We start from the raw sequence: 20,259 nt of genomic DNA on the forward strand, positions 1-20,259 counted from the left end.
AATAAAAAAAAAAGAGAGAGAGAGAAGGGTTAGACATACAAGGGGAAGGAAACAAGAACTATAAAGGCTCAAAGATGTGATTAAGCATGAAGTACTCAGTTAGCACAACTAGTTTTATAAGGTCAAAGCATGAAATTTAAGATAATAGAGTGGAGTTGCTGTGTAAGCGCGCGCACACGCACGTGTGAGAAAACGGATGAGTAGTTTATTAAATCTCATGCTGTACATTGGCTTTTTACCAATCCTTTGCTATTATAAATAATGCTGCAATGTATAAGCTTATAAATATATTATTTTGTTTGTGAGCATGAATATCTTTATAATAAATTTCAAGAAGTACAATTGCCAGGCAAATGGTAAATGCATGTTATTTTTAAAGCTATTGTAGATTTACCCTACATAGAATTTGTTCCATATTTACATTCCCCAAAGCAAGTAAGACCTTGATTGCTTTGTCACACAGCCCTTGCCAACAATGTGTTGGCACCTTTGAATTTTTATTAATTTGACAGGTGAAAAACAGCATCTCTGTTTCACATCTCTTATTCTGAATAAAGTTGAACACCTTTTCATATATCTAATGTCCATTGGTATTTATTTTTACACAAACTCTCTCTTCGTATCTTTTGAGTTCTATTTCATTGGGTTGTTTGCCCTTTTTTCCTAGATTTATGGAAGTTGTTTATTTATTGGAATAGCTTTTTTCTATGATAGGAATTTCAAGTATTTTCCCAGTTCATAAATTGTCTTTTGACTTTGCTTGTGGTGTTTTTATCTATGTAAATAAAAATAACTTTAAAAATCAGGGAGTTTAGTTAGCAGTCTTCCTTTATAGTTTATTCATTCAGAGACTTATACAGATAGAACTCCTCATTACAGAAATATACAAAAACTCATTCAGGTTTGCTTCTAGTATTATACTTTGGTAATTCTATTTTTTTATTTAACTGATACCTTTCAAGAAAATCCTGCTGTGCAGTTGGAAGCATATATTGGATATTTTCTCATTTCCTTTTGTAGTCCCTCCTTTCCATTCTTCCCAGCTCATCTACATCTCCAGGCAACTTGTGTGTGTGTGTGTGTGTGTGTGTGTGTGTGTGTGTGTTAGAGAGAGAGAGAGAGAGAGAGCATGGTAAAAAACATATAAAACAAAATTTACTATCTTAACCTTTTTTCGGTGTACAACATAGTAAACTATAAGCACAATGTTGTTTAGCAAATCTCTAGAACTTTTTTATGTGGCAAAACTGAAACTCCATAAACACTGAACAACAACTCCCACTTTCCCCCTCCCCTCAGCTCCTGGTAACTACCATTCCACTTTCTATTTCTATGAGTTTGATTACTCTAGGTATCTCGTACAAGTAGAATCATGCAGCATTTGTCTTTTTGTGACTGGCTTATTTCACTTAGCATAATGTCCTTAAGGTTCAGTCATGTTATACCACGTGACGGTATTTCCTTCTTTTTTTTAAAGCTGAATAATATTCAATTGTGCAAATATACCACAATTCTCCTTACATGTTCATCTATTGGTGGACACTTGGATTGTGTCCATTTCTTAGCTACTGTGAATAATGCTGCAATGAACATGAGTGTGCAAATATCCCTGTGAGAACTTGTTTTTAATTCTTTTGGATATGTATCCAGAAGTTGGATTGCTGGATCATACGGTATTTCTGTTTTTAAATTTTAAAGATTTCTCAGTACTCTTTTCCACAGCAGCTACATCATTTTACATTCCCACCAATAGTGTACAAGAGTTCCAATTTCTTCACATCCTCTCCAATTCTTGTTATTTTAAAAATTTTATATGTTTAAGATAGACAATATGATGCTTTGATATACATGTACACAGTGAAATGATTAACATAGTCAAGCAAATTAACATATCTATCTCCTCGCATAGTTACCATTGTGTGTGTGTATGTGTGTGTGATCAGAACACCTGAAATCCATTTTTAGAAAATTACCAGTACACAACACAATGCTATTAACCATAGTCATCACGTTGTACATTGCCCAAATCTTCCAATTTCTCCATATCTTTACTAACCCTTGTTATTTTCTGGGTTTTTTAAATAGTAGCCATCCTAACAGTTGTGAGGTGCTATGTCATTGTAGTTTTGATTTTCATGTTGCTGCTGATTAGTGGTGTTGAGTATCTTTTCATATGCTTGCTGGCTACTTGTATATTTTCTTTGGAAAAATATCTATTTAAGTTCTTTGCTTATTTTTTAATCAGGTTATTTTTTGTTGCTGTTGAGCTGCATGTGTTCTTTATATATTCTTGATGTTAATCCCTTATCAGACACATAGTTTGCAAATATATTCTCCCATATTGTAGGTTGCCTTTTCACTCTGTTGATTGTTTTCTTTACTGCACGTGAGTCTTTAAACTTGATGTAGTCCCATTTGTCTACTTTTTCTTCTGTTGCCTGTGTCTTTGGTGTTAGATTTTAGAAATCATAGCCATATCCAATGTCATGAAGCTTTCCTCTGTGTGTTTCTTTCTACGAGTTTTATAGTTTCAGGTCTTACTTACTTACTCCTTAATCCATTTTGTGTTAATTTTTGTACATAGTATATGGTAAAAGTTCTGCTACCTGGGTCCAGTTCAAGGAACTGGACCTGTAGACTGGGTCAATAGGGACTGGCCTGAAGTGTAGTCAGTAGCCACCCTGGAGCTTGGGAAGGCTGGGAGCCTGGGTTTGCAGAGGTTGGCTTGGAGCCTGGGTGTATAGGTGTTGAACTGGGGGAAATATAGGACCTGGCCTAAGGCCTAGGGCCACAGGAGCTGGCCTGGAACTGGAGTGGTTCTGGGGCATGGGTCCTCAGGTTTTGATGTAGAGCGTGGGTCTACAGGTACCACCCTGGTGCAGGGATTCGCTGAGGTAAGACCAGGTACTGGGGTGTGAGGCAAAGTTAGGTGCTACTTCATTCTCCTTTCCCACAGGGAGAGTATCTCTCTCTGTGCTATACGGGATTGGGGGAAGAGTGATGTGGGTAGGAACGGACGTGTAGGAAAGAAACTGTCCTTCCTATTCTCTTAAATGTGTCTTGTCTTATTTCTGTGCTTTACCCAGATGCTATAATTTTTCTCCTGGAAACTTTAGCCCTTGGGAAGGTATTTTCTAATGTGAATAGTTGTTTCAATTGATGTTTCTACAAGGGGAAGAACATTGGAAGCTTCTATTCTGCCATCTTACTGATGTCACCTTTTTACTACTATTTCACCTCCATATTTTGAAAGAATATTTCCATAAGATTGAATTTATTAATTAGTGATTATTTAATTTTGTATCAGCCATAGCATAACTTTTACATGTTGCCACTCTAAGTTGAAGTAAATTTTCCTTGATGTTTTTTCTACCTTATGAACCTTTATGCCATATCTAGCCCCTGTAGTCATTATAAAAAAGCAAGATAAAGGTTTTGATATACCTAAATAGATGACATATAATTACACATATATATAAATAGATATATACCCTTTTAATATTATAGATCTTAGGGGTGAATGTGAAGAAAAATTTTATAACTCAGGAGAATTATTTTGCTGGCATTACATTTTCTATAGTAAAATTTATATAATTATCCATCCAAATGCAGTGTGTGTTTAGCAGTTTAGAAACATGTTTAAATAAGTAGGCAAAAGGAATAAGTTACTTGGCTGGATTTCAGTATAGCAAAGGAAATAGAAAGGCCAATGTCTGTAAGGTTTAATTTCAGTTTAAATAGATTATGTTGAAAATGTTGTCATTCAGTCAATTACTTCATGTAGGTAGATGCAATTTTCAGCTGTGTTGTAAGGGTCCCTGGTGCATTTTTTATCTAATCTACAATAGATTGAATGTCAACAACTTGCTGAATAATCGAACACCATAGATTAGGAAAAAAACACCTCTTGGGTTTTTCTCAGGCATGTTTTTCTATGATGATTTATAAAGGGCATTTTTTTACCCTAAAGACACACAGAGTACAAAATGCATTTTCAGTAACATATAATGTATAGAAAAAGCTCAGGATCAGAAAGAGGATCTGGGTTCCAATGCTTATTTGGCACTCACAAGTTGTATGACCTTGGGAATATTACCACTCTTTTGAACCTCATATTCTTTAGATATAATAAAGAGGGTAACGGAGTAGAAGCTCTCTTCATGGACTTCCATTTAACTAATTCATTCAATTAACCATCTGTCTCCATCTCCTCTGTAAAATATATTGATTAATGACCACTCTGAACTGTTGGTGCTTTTAAAATACTCTCCAGGATGCTCACACTGTTTATCTTGCAAAAAAATTTTTTTCAAGGCAAAGTTCAGGTGCTTTTCTCAACAACTATTATATGGTTGTAGTTGTACTTGGTATTGAAATTATAACATTTAATTAAATTTAAATAAGTTGAGAAAATATGAGCATGCAAATAGTTTTGAGTGCTTTGGAAAGGCTATGCTATATAGATGAAACACAAAAATTATACAACCTTGTGTGGGTAAAACAATGGTAAATGATTGAAAACATCATTAGTAGCTAGGATTTGGCATTCAAATAGCTTCACAAGTATTTCAAATTATCATTCCACTTCAAAGTAACAATAGCTAGACATTAATGAAGATCAATTATGGGTATGATTCATGCAAGAATAATAACCAGAATCTAATCAGCAGGATAGAAACAAATTAAAAACCTTGGTCCTAAATAGGTATCTTTGAAATGCTTTAAGTTAAAATGAATCTTCTTTTTGAGACAGGGTCTCACTATGTCACCCCAGCTAGAGTACAGTGGCATCATCATAGCTCACTGCAACCTCAGACTTCTGGGCTTAAGTGATCCTCTTGCCTCAGCCTTCCAAGTAGATGGGACTACAGGTGCATGCCACTATGTCCAGCTAATTTTTCTACTTTTTATAGAGACAGGGTCTCACTCTTGCTTAGGCTGGTCTCGAACTCCTGACCTCAAGGGATCCTTCCACCTCAGCCTCCCAAAGTGCTAGGATTACAGGTCTAAGCCACGGAGCCCAGCCTAAAATGAAATATTAATGTGAATTCCAGTAATGTTGGTGGAGTGAGTCATCATTAAACTCTGTCACAGGTTATATAATATTGGAGCAAAAAAAAAAAAAAATGATTTAAAGGCACCAGAACACCAAAAAGCAGACGGAACTTGACAAAGTTTGCTCTTGAAAAACTTCAGCTGAAATAGCTAAGAACTATAATATGAGTTTGTGGCCATTGCTTTTCCTATTTTTTTTTTTTCCATTCCCAATTTCTTGGTAATGGCAGCCGAAAACTACAGATGGATCAACTTGAGGTTACAAATACAGAGATTAGGGTTAAATGATATTATGGAAATGAAAGAAAATTAGAAGGGAAAGAAACTCAAAATCTGTGCACAAAATTTGCCTACATCTTTGTCTGTATTATTTTATGCAAGTGAAGAGGAAACTCTGAAGACCCAGTTTAAAACATAGAAATCAGAAAAGACTCTAACCTGGAAAGACAGACCTGTTCAAGTTGAGACTTTTGAGCTTGCTACTTTCTGAAATAACTCTGAAGAACTACAGATGTTGCATTAGCAGGCAGACTTCAAGACATTTATAATTAATATGTTTATATAATTAAAATATGTTCAACAAATTAAAGAAAAATGATTTTAATGAGTGAGCACATAGGAAATCTCAACAGATATGGAAACTATGAATAAAAGGAACTTTTATATCTGAAAAGTACCATGATTAAATTTTTAAAAAGTTCAGATGGCTCAAAAACGTCAAAGAAAAGAGAATTAGTGAACTTGAAAATAAATCAATTGAAATTAAGCAATCCGAAAAAAGAAAGAAACTTGGTGAAGAATGAACTGAGTTTCAGAAATCTATAGGGCAATACATAGTCCAGTTTATATGTCACACACACATCTATTTATACTGTGTATCTGCATATACCTAATAAAGGGCTTGCATTCAGAATACATGAGAAACACAACTCAATAATAAGACAAATAAAAAACAGGCAAAAGATTTGAACACACATTGACAAAAGAAGATATAAAGAGGCCCAATAAGCATATAAGAAGCTGCGCCACATCTTTAGTCATCAGGAAAATGTAAATTAAAATCACAAATGTGTTACCAATACATATTCTTCAGGATGGCTAAAATTGAAAAGACAGAAAATTATAAGGTAAAATGTGCAGCAACTGCAATGTTCATACATTGCTGATGGGAATGTAAAATGAAATGAATGCTTTAGAAAACAGGTAAGTAGTTTCTTAAAACTTAAACATACTCCTAACATATTCCATATGCCTTCATATTCTCTTTTGAGTAGAGGCTATCTGGGGCATGTTCTTTTCATAGTAAATCACAGGATCTCAAGAAAAAATAGTGGGAACATGTGCTATCTTTTGAGGCCGTGGCCAGAATTGGCACATGGAATCGTCCTTCCACATTTAGTTGGCCTAAGCATGTCATATGGTCAAGTTCAACATTAATACATTGAGGAAATACATTTTACACCTCATGTGAGTGGTACTTCAAAGTCACATGGCAAACGTAGATTTTCATTTTAATACAGGGAAAAAGTAAAAAATTATATGTATAGCAGGTGATACATTATGATACTACAACCATTCACACGACTATTTAGTGAAGAAACAGGATTAAGAGATGTCACAGTTTTGATTAATGGAAATGAGAGGAGGAAAGAAAGAAGATTAGAGTCAGAGATTTGGGTCCGACCTGAAAAGGGTCTCTGAGTGCTTGTGCATAAATAAATGTTTGGTTGAATATTTTCTAAGAGCAAGAGATGGAGAAATGTTTCCCAACTAGATTTTCAGTAATTTTTGTGTCTAGACATAAAGGGACTTTGTGACAGTGTCAGAAATAAAGCTTAAATCTTTTTTCCCCAATTTCTCTTGAATTGTAACTGACATTTGCAAACACCTTATAGTTCATGAAATATTTTCTTATACACTGTCTGATTTTTATCCCCTCAAGAACCCTGAGAAGTCAGATTTATTACTGAAACTGTTTTATAGATGAGTAGAATGGAGGAATTAGAGAAGTAAAATGACTTGTCCAAATTCACATAGCCATAAAAAAATTGAGACTAGTAATCAAATCTATACCTTCTGATACTGTTACAGCAAGTGTTACAGCAGGTGGTTCCGAGTACAAACCGAGCGGCACATGGAGAGTTGGAGAATCAAGGTTTATTCACTGGCATGCTCAGAGCGTTCTCACCATCAAATTCTGAGCCCCGTCTACCCAATTTTTCCCACATTTATTAGGTTGGGTGGTCCGAGGGGTGGGGTCTCAGGTGGCTAATGCACCAGGTAACAGGTTAGCTGACGTGCCAAGTAATAGGTTAGTATTATGTTGATGCGCCAGGTAATAGGTTAGTTGATGAACCAGGTAATAGGTTAGTATTATGTTGATGAGGGTCTTCCGAGGGGTGGGGGTCTCAGGTGGCTGATGCGCCAGGTAATAGATGGGGGTCTTCCGTATCAATACTAGACATAGAGATTTTACATTATTTAGTAGTTATTAATCCACATTTGAACACATATAAAGTGTTCAACAAATACTTCTATTGTTGAATTTATACAGATCAGCCAATATTGCTTTGGTTCAGTAGGGAGAGAACAAATCTCATGTCTAAAGGGATTATTTCCTTTCAAATTCTACGCTTTGTGAATGTTCATTAAAAAATATTTATTTTCTACCAATTTTGCCTACACGTGACCAGAAAATAACTATAATTTGTTAAATTTGCATTTTTAATATGCAACTAAATCTCCTTTTTCATGATGCAAAAACACTAAGCAGCAGTAGCATTATTATTACGTATTCTCATCTGATAAGGTAAGAGAGGAAACAGGCAGACGGCCTATAAGGGTTTGCCCAATGTCACAGCAACACTATTACCAGCTAAACTTAAACCAGGTCTGCTCTTTCTATTTTTTTTTCACAAATTCTTTTTCCCCATTTATCTGTGATTATTCAGAATATAGCCTCATATGTGGAATTTCTTCCTCAACTCTAGAGAGATGATTACATTAAGAGACCATTTAATTACAGTAATCTTAATGTCTTCATTAACATTTTTTTATAATCTAGTCAAAATATACTTATGTTTTCTAGCAGTTCTTAATGTTTTTATGCTGCTGAGTTCCCATGGAGCCTGCTGAAAACATTTAATTAAAAGATAATTGTTCCAGCATATGTTAATTTTTACTTTCTTAGGTGTTTATTAGTGTAGATCCTCAGCTGAATTACCTCCTCCTTCTTTTTTTTTTTTTGAAAGTGTTAAATTGTCTTCATTATTCTGCAGGGATCATCATCTTTTAAAGAGAATCTTTCACATCTAAAAACGTCTTTTTTTCTGGTGTTTACAGCCAGACAATTATTCCAAGGCTCCAATATTGATTTCCCCAAAACAGGTTCCACATAATAGAAAAGGGTTTCATGGGCAACTTCTTAGAACCACACCAAATGCAGTCCCCACCTTTTTAATAGTAATATAAGTATTAAAGCTCTGAGAAGAACCCTGCTAAGAAATTTAGTCAACTTTTTAATTCCATAATTTAAGGATTTATAAAGTAAAATATCATTTAAAATATCTTCAAGTCAGTAAAGATAAAAAAAAAAAAACATAGTAGATGAGAATGTGATGGTAGAAAAGAAAGTAATTTTGCATAATTTATGGACAATAATTTTGTTTCTAGTAATTGTGTCTGAGAAAATTATCAGAAATACAGCCAGATCTTTACGCAATGACTCTATTTGTAATAAAAACAGAAAATTTAAGTTTCCAACAATAAGGAACTACTACATAAGTTAGAGTAAAGCTATGTGGTAAATGCTTTGCAGCTATTAAAATATTTTGTTCAAGAATTCTATAGTAGCTATGCAAAAGGACATAGAAATGAATATTTAGTATAAACTAATTTAACCAAGTCAATATTGCAAAGAAATGTATTTTAGGTTACAGGAAACAACCTGATTCTTCTATTTCTCACATGCACGTAAAACATAAATTCAAGTTTTATAAGACCTAGGAATGAAGAGGTAGAACTAGCACCTATGAGCAGAAGCCACATAGAATAAAATTTTGCCTTATATAAGAAATAACTGAAAGATAGATTATTTGATCTTACAGCTAGAGCTGTCATTTACCAAACACATAGTATATGCCAGTGTAGGGGAGGAAAAACTTTTTCCACTACCCTCCTAGGTTCTCCAGCTGGGGCCCTGTAAATTAAATTGGCAAAAGACATATTAACAAGACAAAAACAGTTTATTAACACATGCAGCACAGGTGTGGGAGAAATTCAGTGAGGAGCAACTCTAAGGGTGATTAGAACTTGGGCTTGTATAGCATCTTAACAAAGAACAATGACTTTGTAGAGAAGTGACAAGACAAAGGGAAAGGATTTTGGGTTTAAAAGGATGGCAATTTGTGGGAAGGTCAGTATGTGGGGGAAACTAATGGAAGATAAGGGCTGCTTGAATAAGGTTTATTATGTAGTTTCCTCTTGTTGCTGCCTCTGGGTTAAGAGTCTAAGCCTGCTGCTAGGCAAATGAAGGCAGGGCAGAGAGCTGCTTTTGGCATCTGCTGTTTCCCAGTTTTCTTCAGCTGAAAATAATCCTTATGCCAAAGTGGCATATTTGATCTCTTACTATAGGCTGTTCTAAACTCTTTACACACATTAACTCATTGAATTTTTGCAACAGTTATCAAGCTTAAGTATTCTCATTATTTCCACTTGATAGAAAAGAAAACTAAGCATCAGGAGGTTCTCATCTTTTAAGTGGCTAGTGGAAACAGGATTTCTACCCAAATAGTATGTAGCTTCAAAACTTGCTCCATTAGCATTTGGTAACTTGCCCTAAGGGAGAAAGAATTACTCATCTCTGAAAGTATTTAAGTACCAATTTAAAACCCACTTTCTAGGCATGTTGTTAGAAGGGAATTCAAGTATCTATACGGGAAAGTTAAGCCTAAACTTCTAATTCTATGAATTTCTTAAAATATGAATTTTTCAGAAAAAAATAAAACAATATCAATGATTCTGCATGCTGTTGAATGTTAGGGGCCATGGCTTTCACTTCTCCTGGATTCTTCACTGTGCTTCAACTAGAGCTAGACACAGCATAAGCCAACAATACACACTTATTAAAATTAAATACACTTCAATTCCTTTACAGTATATTTATCTCATTAAGAATATTAAATCAATCAGGCAGTTGACTTTCCACTCAATTTGCTCTGCTGCCAAATTTTTCTTACCTCCAGTAGTAATTCTTATTTTCTTCCTTCCAGTTGGACGAGCTCACTCTCTCTCTCCTTGCACTTATTCAAGACTAATTTTATGCCTTTCATTTTCCTTACTCACCTGTATCTAAAACCACATCCTATAATACATTGCCTCTTTCCCATTTACTAACTTCCTTCCTTCCTTTCTCCTTTCCTTGTGCCCTCCTTCCCTCTCTCTTCTCTCTTCCTCTCACTTTCCTCTCTTTTCTCCCCTTTTCCCCCTCACCTTCCTTTCCCCTTTCTCTTTTATCTTACCCTCTTTCCTTCATACAACTAAATATTTATACAATGAAATCTTTTGTGCCTATAAAAATAAAATAAAGTACTGATACCTTCAACAACATGAATGGACTTTGGAAGCATTATTGTACGTGCAGAAAGACAGTCACAAATGACCACCTGTTGTATGATGCCATTTATTGGAAATGTGCAATATAAGGAGATCTATGTTATGTTCTGAGGCGCGAGAAAATGACCACTTGAAAGCTGAATTGAGCCAAATTAGTGAGTTTTTATTAGCTGGCCAGCAACCACCCCTGTTCTGGGAAAGTCCAGACACAGAGAATGGCCCTGATCTTAAAGTGGGCAGAGGTTATATACCTTTACCACTAATAATACCAACAATACACATACAGCTTACCACAATAATTTATAAGCAAGTGACCTTACAGAAGCAGATAGCATCAGTTAAATCAAGGAACATTTTTTTTTTTTATTTCATCTTGTTATGGGGGATACAGAATTGCAGGTTACATACATTGCCTCTGTACCACCTTTTCCCCCAAGTCAGAGCTCCAGGCGTGTCTGTTCCCCAGGTAGTGCGCGTTGCACCCATCATGTAGGTATATATCCCTCCCTTCCCCACCCCCACCTTCCCGAGTCAGCACCTTCGAGCGTGACCATTCCCCAAACAGTGCGCAATGCACTCATTGTGTAGGCATACCCCCATTCCCTCCCCCACCCCCTACCTCAGTCTGATATCCGATTGGTGTCGTTCCCAGATTTGTATTTGGGTGATGTTCAGGGAAACCAATTTTCTGGTGAGTACATGTGATGCTTGTTTTTCCATTCTTGGGATACTAAGGAACATTTTTTAAAGGAACATCTAAGGAACATTTTTCCAAGGAACTGTCAAGCGCAGTACAATGTAACTATATACACCTAATGATTTTACACAGTCACTTATAAGTTAATCACTGTATAATTTTTTTTTTCTGTTATTCATGTATTCTCTCAACTTCACACAGCAGTGAGTCTGTACATAAGATGGCTTCCCTTAAGCTCATAAAACTATAGTGAGTACTGCGCCTCATCACATTCCCCACTGGTTTAACTTGAAATCAAATCCTTGATTTATCTCCACACATATGGTGATAATGGGTGCGCAATACCATAAGCTTAACACTTTGTATTCTCTTTCGTATGTACACCAACAGGTAATTTAGAACACACGGACCCACTAACAGGGCTAGGAGAAACAAAACTAAAGGTCCTGCTAAGGACGATAGGAGAGTAGTTAACCAGGGGCACCAAGAGAACAAGTTTTCATACAAGTTTTCATCTTTTTGTCTTTGCTCCTCTCTCTCCCGAAGTCTGCTACGTACTTGGGAGAGACTGTTCTTTCTTATTCCTGAATGGTTTACATAGAAACAACATGTCTCCCCTAGGGCCACACATAATCCTCCTTGTTTGAGAAACAAGAGATCTAGCCCTCCGTGGTTTTGTAAAACCACTTTTGCTAATGAGTCTATTGACTGTTTCAACTGACTAACAGACTTTTCTAGTCCGCTCAAGTCAAGATCAATCTGCTGACTCAGGACCCTAAAATTTTGATTACTAGTTATAAGTGCAGTAGTCTCTACAGCGGCCGACCGAGCTATACCCAGCCCTACTAAAAAAGGAATTAGGATGGGTACAGCTCTTTTAGTACGCCATGATGTTGACGACTGTAAGTGTTCTCTGCTGGTGTCTCCAGAATAAAAATAGACTTGGGGAACTATATGTGCTAATACACAAAGATCTTTTTTTTGAAATATCACAGCGGGCCTGACACAAGGGGTTATACCCGTTGTACAAGCAAACCAAATGCCATTTGGTGCTATAAGTAATCGGTGGTGTTCTGGGTCTGAGAAGTTATTTACTTTTATTTGTTTACCACAGGAGCTTTTATATGGAGAACGTTTTAGGGCAAAGTTGGGAGGATAAAGACTTGTCCCTGTAAATCTTTTAAGGTGAGTTTGGGCTTTTGACCCCATTTACACAAATGATGCTCCTGTGCATCCTCCGCAGTCAAATTCCTAATATTATGCTCCTGGGGGCCTATGGAGCAATTTGCTCTGACCCCTACGTAATAGGGTGGTTCTGGATTTAGGTATAACCAACAATCTTTAGTCATAGCAGGGTTAGTTTGATTAATAAAGTTATACACAGAGTCTAACAAATTAAGCAGAGACTGCCGGCGAGGCAGTGGTAATGAATCATGATCAAGGGAAACTGAAGGAGATGGAACCAAAGGTCCAGAAGGTGAAGGCACCGTTGGGGGAGTAGCAGGACTAAAATAGATTTCCCTGTTAGGCCCAATGGGGTTAAGTTGCTGGGATGGCATGAATCTTTGTATAGTAAAACAGACTCCTGGGTCCTGATAGCCCCCTGTTGTGGAATATAGCCGGAAGCCCCAAGTTTTTTCCTGAGGCCCAATCCTGAGTTTGCCAATGGGTGATTGTGATAGACATGGGATTACATGAACTTAAAGTGTCACATGTGGGTTGCTTATGCACTAGTTGGATGTCTGGATCTTTATTTCCCCAAGACGCCAGTGTCTCACAACCCCACTTGGCACAATATTAATGGCCTTCTACTTGGCAATGTGGGGGCCCAGTGGAGGGGCAATCATAATATTGGAGGCTTCGGATTCTCTACCCCATCTGTAAAGAGTTACACCCAAACAGCTGACAAAGGTCAAAATGAATAATTGGCTGTGATATGGTAGAATTGTGAGTCACCATTGTTCTATCAACCATTCGGGTGAGCACCCAGGTATAGTTTAGAGGCTGGTGTGGTGATCCCACAGTCCCATGAATCACAAGGAACCAATAGATGTATGAAATAGTCTTATCTTTAGAGGATCTCTGGATGGCTGGATGCTCCATGTCTCAGACTGCTGCTCTGGTGAAGCCTTCTTGACTTGGGAATGATGAATCCAATGACGCTTGCCGGTGACTTTAATGGCCATGGGTGTAGAAAGGATTACTGGCAGTGGCCTGGTCCACCTTGCTTCCAAGGTCGCTGGTTGCAATATCTTGATCCACACAAGGTCCCCGGGCTGCACCTGGAATACAGTTTGCTTAGGAGGAAGATTAGAAGGCCCGGGGTGGGCTGCCTTTACCATTTCGTGGTTGTGTTTCATGCTCGACTGGAGAGCCTGTAGGGATTTAAGAAGTACCAAGTCCCCTAGTTCCTCAATCTGTTCCTCCCCTAATTTGGGGATGAGAGGGGGAGGCTGGCCAAACACGATTTCATAGGGTGTCAGTCCTTTTACATAAGGGGTATATCTAGATCTTAGTAGAGCAAAAGGAAGGAAGCGCACCCAGTTTTAGCCAGTCTCTAACCTTAGTTTACTTAGTGTTTCCTTTAAAGTCCTATTCATTCTTTCTACCTGCCCTCAACTCTGAGGCCTATAGACACAATGTAATTTCCAATCAATTTTTAGCATCTGGGCCAACAATTGAGTTGTTCTGGCGATAAACGCCAGGCCATTGTCGGACCCCAGTGCTAATGGGAGGCCAAATCCGGGGACAATTTTAGTCACTAACTTTTTCACAACTATTTGTGCTGTCTCTGACTTGGTAGGAAAAGCTTCTGCCCATCTAGAAAAAGTGTCGATGAACACAAGCAAATACTGGTATCCATAGTTACCTGGTTTCACTTCGGTGAAGTCCACTTCCCATTGTTCTCTCGGGGCTTGGCCCCATAACCTAGTTCCTAGGGGAAGATTAATGCCATTACCCGGATTTACCTGCGCACAGGTGGGGCATCTTGCCATTACTTGCCGAACCATCCGATGAAGCTGGGGGATATAGTAGTCCTTCTGAAGAAGCTCAGTCAGTTTTGTGCGTCTAAGGTGAGTGCTTTGATGAATCTGTTTAATTAAGTTTCATCCCAGGCGCTCAGAGACCAAGACCCTGTTATCCGGGAGAATTTCCCAACCTGTTGCATCAATTCTAGTCTTTAGAGTTTTTTCAATTTTAACTTTTTCTTCCATGTAGCTCAGAGAACGTGGTAAGAGCCATTCTGGCAAGACAGGGAGAATCTGGAGGGGCCTCACTGGTTTTTGTGTGACCTCTTTGGCTGTTGCAAAAGCATTTCCCCGTGCCACTGGGGAATCAGTGGTTTGATGCCCCTTACAATGGATAATAGCTACCTTTTTTGGTAACCAGATGGCTTTTAATAGGGCCAATATTTTAAGTTTATTTTTTATTTTCTTGCCTTCTGAGGTTAAGAGGCCCCATTCTCGATAGAGTGCTCCATGCACGTGAGCTGTAGCAAAGGCATATCTACTATCGGTGTAGATATTAACAGTCTTATCCTTTCCCCACCTCAGGGCTTGGGTCAAGGCTATAAGTTCTGCTCCCTGGGCTGAAGTCCCATGTCCCAAAGCTTGTGCCCAGATAACCCAGTCAGCAGTGACCACAGCTGCCCCTGCATACCTGACTCCTTCAGACACGTAGCTACTTCCATCCATGTATAATTCTTCATCAGGGTCTGGCCATGACTGATCAGTGAGATCTGCTCTCATATTGGCCAGTGATTCTAATATCTCACGGCAGTTATGCAGTGGCTCTGCCGGTTTATCGTCCGGCAGTATAGTGTCAGGGTTAAGAGCAGTTGTCTTCAGGAAGCGAATCCTCTAGCAACAGCACTTGGTTATACGCGAGTTGGAAAGCCATTCTTCAGGTGGACTTTTTAGAGCCTCTATTGAGTGAGGAGTTATGATATACAAGTCCTGCCCCAAAGTGAGCTTAGAGGTTTCTTTTGTCAGACGAAGAAGGCCACAAGGTGGCCCCAATTGGGCCCCCCTGGAAAAACTCATTGGCGACCTGGGTGAAGCACTGCTGGGCTGAGCTGAGGGTCACATGCAGCTGAGCTGCCAGACCAGAGAAGGTATGCTGGAAGCGGGTCTTGAACTCATCTCTAGCTGCCCTCATGGCTTGGTGCAGCAGGTCAGCTGCTGGGCCCTTCTCTGGGCCAGTTTTACAGACAAAACCCTTCTGCCTCAGCTTATAGCCTATAAAGTCTGCCACCAAAGCTCGTGTGTCTGGGGCTGAGGCTGGGGTCATCATCTGTGTAAATGAATGGATATAATTAAAAAGCATATAAATGATCACCCTGAAAGTTTCTGGAAGTTTTTCAGCAATGGCCCACAAGCAGTCTGGCCAGCCAGATACTACAGGTCCAAACTGTTAGACAAGTATGCAACTGGTCTGTTTTCTTCTGGGCAATTTTATTAACTCAGACAGTACTTTTTAATCTCTCTACTTTCTGTAGCTTTTTCTAATATCAGGGGCCAATGAAGTGGGAAAAGACATATTAATGGCACGTCTATTTTCTGGTGCCTCTGGGTCTATGGGAGTATACAGGCGGTAAGCTTTAAAAAGGCGTTCTAGGAACACCGCCAGAGACTCCTTAGGTCTCTGTATGGTTTTGCTTACTATGGACAAATTAGTTGGCCTGTTAGCTGTGGCCTGTATACCCCCGAGCAAAGTCTGGCAATACCGATCGAGAGCCCCCTTACCTTGCTCCTCGTTTGGGTCCCACTTTGGGTGCATGGAGGGGAAGACATGTTGTATATCACCAGGATTCGTGGAGTTGTCCATCAGGGCCAGGGTTTGTCTTAACAGTTTTTCTGTGTATATGTTTTTAATATATCATCATCTTTTTTTGTCTATCCCTGTTTTACGCCTGTCTAAACATTTACTCTATTTTAAGGGCCATACCTAGCCCCACCTGGCCCTGGAACTGTTTTACTTGTTAGCAAAGAAGGCCCCTATAGTTAACAGGGTCCCCAGTGTTATGGCCCCCATCAGCATTGTTTTTACTGATGCCCAGTTTTTCCCTCATTGACGCCGCGCCTCCGCCAGGGCCATGTCCCCATAGAGAGCTGTGAATTCTGCCCAGCCCCCACTGCTGTGGATCCAGTCGGCCAGCCGTGTCTCTAGGTAGGCCACCATCCACTCCTGCACTTGTCCCACTAGTGGCTCTATTTCCCTGTTGACACTCTCAGCACATAGTGCAGCCCCAAAGACGAAGAAGACCACAAGGCGGCCCCAATTGGGGCCCCCCCGGAAAAGCTCATTGGCGACCTGGGTGAAGCACTACTGGGCTGAGCTGAGGGTCACATGCAGCTGAGCAGCCAGACCAGAGAAGGTATGCTGGAAGCGGGTCTCGAACCCATCTCCAGCTGCCCTCATGGCTTGGTGCAGCAGGTCAGCTGCTGCGCCCTTCTCTGGGCCAGTTTTACAGACAAAACCCTTCTGCCTCAGCTTATAGCCTATAAAGTCTGCCACCAAAGCTCGTGTGTCTGGGGCTGAGGCTGGGGTCATCATCTGTATAAATGAATGGATATAATTAAAAAGCATATAAATGATCACCCTGAAAGTTTCTGGAAGTTTTTCAAAAAACATTAAGTGACATGCAATTCTAACATGACCCTGATTGACCCATTTTGAGGAAAAAAGGGAATAATCTTTAGATCTCAGGAATCCTTGGTCCCGGCCTGTCGCCTGATGGCTGCCTTACAGAGGCCAGGAACCTGATCCTGTGTTTCTGAAAAACAAGGACTATCGAGGGCAAAAGTCTAAACAGGGTAACCGAGAAAGAGGTTTAAAAAGGACGACTGAGCCTATTATAGTCTAGTATAGCAGCATCAACAGAACCTGTTCCATTCTCTTAGGAGCTATGCCATAAAGTCCTATACCAAACACCAGGCCCAAAAGCCTGGTAGCAAGTAGACTAAACCTATCATGAAAAAAAAAAAAAAAAAAAAAATCAAGGAAAGGCTAAAGGAAGCCACAGAATTCACAGCGGTACCAGAGCAGGTGTCGGCAGCTTCTGGAGATTCCTCAAGAACACTCGCCCGTACTTGGTGGATGGTAGTTGCTGTTGAGAAACCAACAAAGGCACTCCTTGACCCTGTTCTGTGGTTAAAAAATATAACTGGCAATCTGGGCAATAAGCTGGGCTAAAAGAATACCAGTGACTCAGCGCCGGAGTGGGAGGTGGTTCCCCCCTTGGATAGAGGGCAGTTTTTACAATGAATTCTTTATAACCCATAGGTAACAGACTGGAACGGCAACAGAGAGAAGGAGAAATTAGTAGATTTACTGGCTAGGAGGAGAAGCAGACAAATGAGAGTTGTTGCTAGGTGAAACAGGCGCCAACAAGGCGGCAACCAGCAAAATTCTTTTGTTTTTCACAATTACTTTTTGTTACAATAAACTTATCCAGCACACGGATTTTGAGCACGATTTGCTGTACACTCTTTCATGCTATAAAGTTTTTTTACAATGACAAAACACAGAGACACAGAGACAGATTTTCACATAAGGTGGGGTGTACTTTCAGGTGTCTGCCTGGCTGCTCCCCTCGTGGAGATTTAGGCGCGTCTTGGCTGAAGGTGTTCCCATATAAAGCCCGGGCAGGTCACCGCTCTTTCCAGAGGGTGAGTCACCGTTATGTCGTACGAGGTCGCCACATAACCGCAGGTTAGGACCCACTCAAACCCCGTAGCTAATCAGCCATGGGGCTATAACATTCTCACATCTCTCATCCAGGTGACAGTCAGGAGGGGAGCCAAGACAATAACACTATTTGTGGTTGCGTTACTCAGACGGAGGCGGCACTCTAAAAGCAACATATACTAGTATCTAGACAACAATTAACATAAAACAAATCAACCACGAGCATTCAAACCAACATGAAACAAAATCCTAAAGTTTTTGGAAAAACCAAGCTATCCGGCAGGATGCCAAATAGTTGCTGACTAGGCCTCGCAGCCAAAACAGCCTTCCAAGCCCGAAAACAATGACCAAAACCATGAGTGACATCTCACTCCTTGGGGCTTGTTCCTGGGATCCTAGCTGTGTCCAGCTTTCCCAAGGAACACCAAAATGGGCCCACCAAAGACAAAAAAACCAAACACGGGCCCACCAAAGACGGACAAACCAAACACTCACCAATGTAAGTCCAGAAGACTCATTCAAGGAAATTGGTTAATTTTGAGGTGTCAGTGGCTGGAGTGTGGTCTGGCCATTGTCTGGGGCTGAGGAACGTCTCTCAGGAGCTCTCTCCTAGGCTAGGCACTGGACCCCACACCAGATCCCAGGCACCAGTGGTCACCAAGCACCCTGTGTAAGGGCCATCTCGCTGGGGCCTCCAAATGTTATGGTCTGAGACGTGAGAAAATGACCACTTGAAAGCTGAATTGAGCCAAATTAGTGAGTTTTTATTAGCTGGCCAGCGACCACCTCTGTTCTGGGAAAGTCTAGACACAGAGAATGGCCCTGATCTTAAAGTGGGCAGGGGTTATATACCTTTACCACTAATAATACTAACAATACACATACAGCTTAGCACAATAATTTATAAGCAAGCAACCTTACAGAAGCAGATAGCATCAGTTAAATCAAGGAACATTTCTTTAAGGAACATCTAAGGAACATTTTTCCAAGGAACTGTCAAGCGTAGTACAATGTGACTATACACACCTAATGATTTTAAACAATCACTTACAAGTTAATCACTGTATAAATTTTTTTTTCTGTTATTCATGTATTCTTCTCTCAACTTCACACAGCAGTGAGTCCGTACATAAGATGGCTGCACTAGCTTGTATATAAGATGGCTTCCCTTAAGCTCATACAACTATAGTGAGTACTGCGTCTCATCACAATCTAGACAGAAATTAGATTGGGGGTTGCCTAGGGCTTGTGTAGAGCAGTAGTTTGGGTAGGAAATGGGAAGTAATTGCTAATGGATGTGAGGTGTCCTTGGGGGTAATACAAATATTTTAAATTAAGTAATGGTGATGGTTGTGGAACTCTGCAAATATGCCAAACAAACAAACAAACAAACAACCACACTGAATTGTACACTTTAAAAAGAATGAATTTTATAATATGTAAATTGTATCTAAATAAAACTGTTATTTAAAAAAACCCATGTGTATGTATATAACAATTAGTTTATATAATGGTTATGTAATTTTTTGTAAACCTATTTAGTTATGAACCATGCAGAGCATGATCTTATATTTTCTTCACAGTGTTAATAAAAATACACAAATTTTCCCGAGTTAGAACATAATTGTTGTTATTTATTTTTATAATAAACTTCTCAGAATTTATAAACTAGGTAAGTGTGAACATTTAAGTTCCCCTTTTTTTAATGCATCTTTATGTCAAGGGGATAGTGTTTTTTTAAGCAGTTTCTTAAAGTTTGAAAGAGCTTGAGTACTCTTTTGTGACAAAAATACCTTTCTTCTAAATCCGGCTTGGACATTTGATATAGGTGTAACTGTGTGAAAATTACCAACTTTTCTACATTTTTGTTTATTCAGATATAAAATGAACATAAAATTCAGGGGTATTTTTGGCTAAAGTTTATATAAGTGCTCTTTTGGGTCTTAAGTTTTCTGAGCTTCAATTTTCTAGCCTGTATAGTGGGGCTAATCTACCTCCCAGTCTATTAATGTAGTTTAAATTAGATACTGCAATTAAACTGTTAGTACACAGTTTGGCACAATAGATGGAAGTTTTAAATTATTATTGTTGCAGCACAATTTCTCTTACATAAATCCCACTTGTCCTGTCTTTGTATCCTTGTCCTTCTGCCTTCAACTATTCTTTTTCTCCATTTAGTGCTAGGACATACTTAGCTTTGTTTC

General features: G+C 39.0%; 1 pseudogene; it reads right to left on the reverse strand.

Annotated features, from left to right (window-relative positions):
• Positions 1–16,339: 16,339 nt before the first annotated feature.
• On the reverse strand, positions 16,340–16,921 carry LOC138383963 (bcl-2-like protein 2 pseudogene; annotated as a pseudogene).
• Between the last annotated feature and the right edge of the window lie 3,338 nt (positions 16,922–20,259).

The sequence above is a fragment of the Eulemur rufifrons genome, chromosome 6 (assembly GCF_041146395.1).
Source record: "Eulemur rufifrons isolate Redbay chromosome 6, OSU_ERuf_1, whole genome shotgun sequence".
Taxonomy (NCBI): Eukaryota; Metazoa; Chordata; class Mammalia; order Primates; family Lemuridae; genus Eulemur; species Eulemur rufifrons.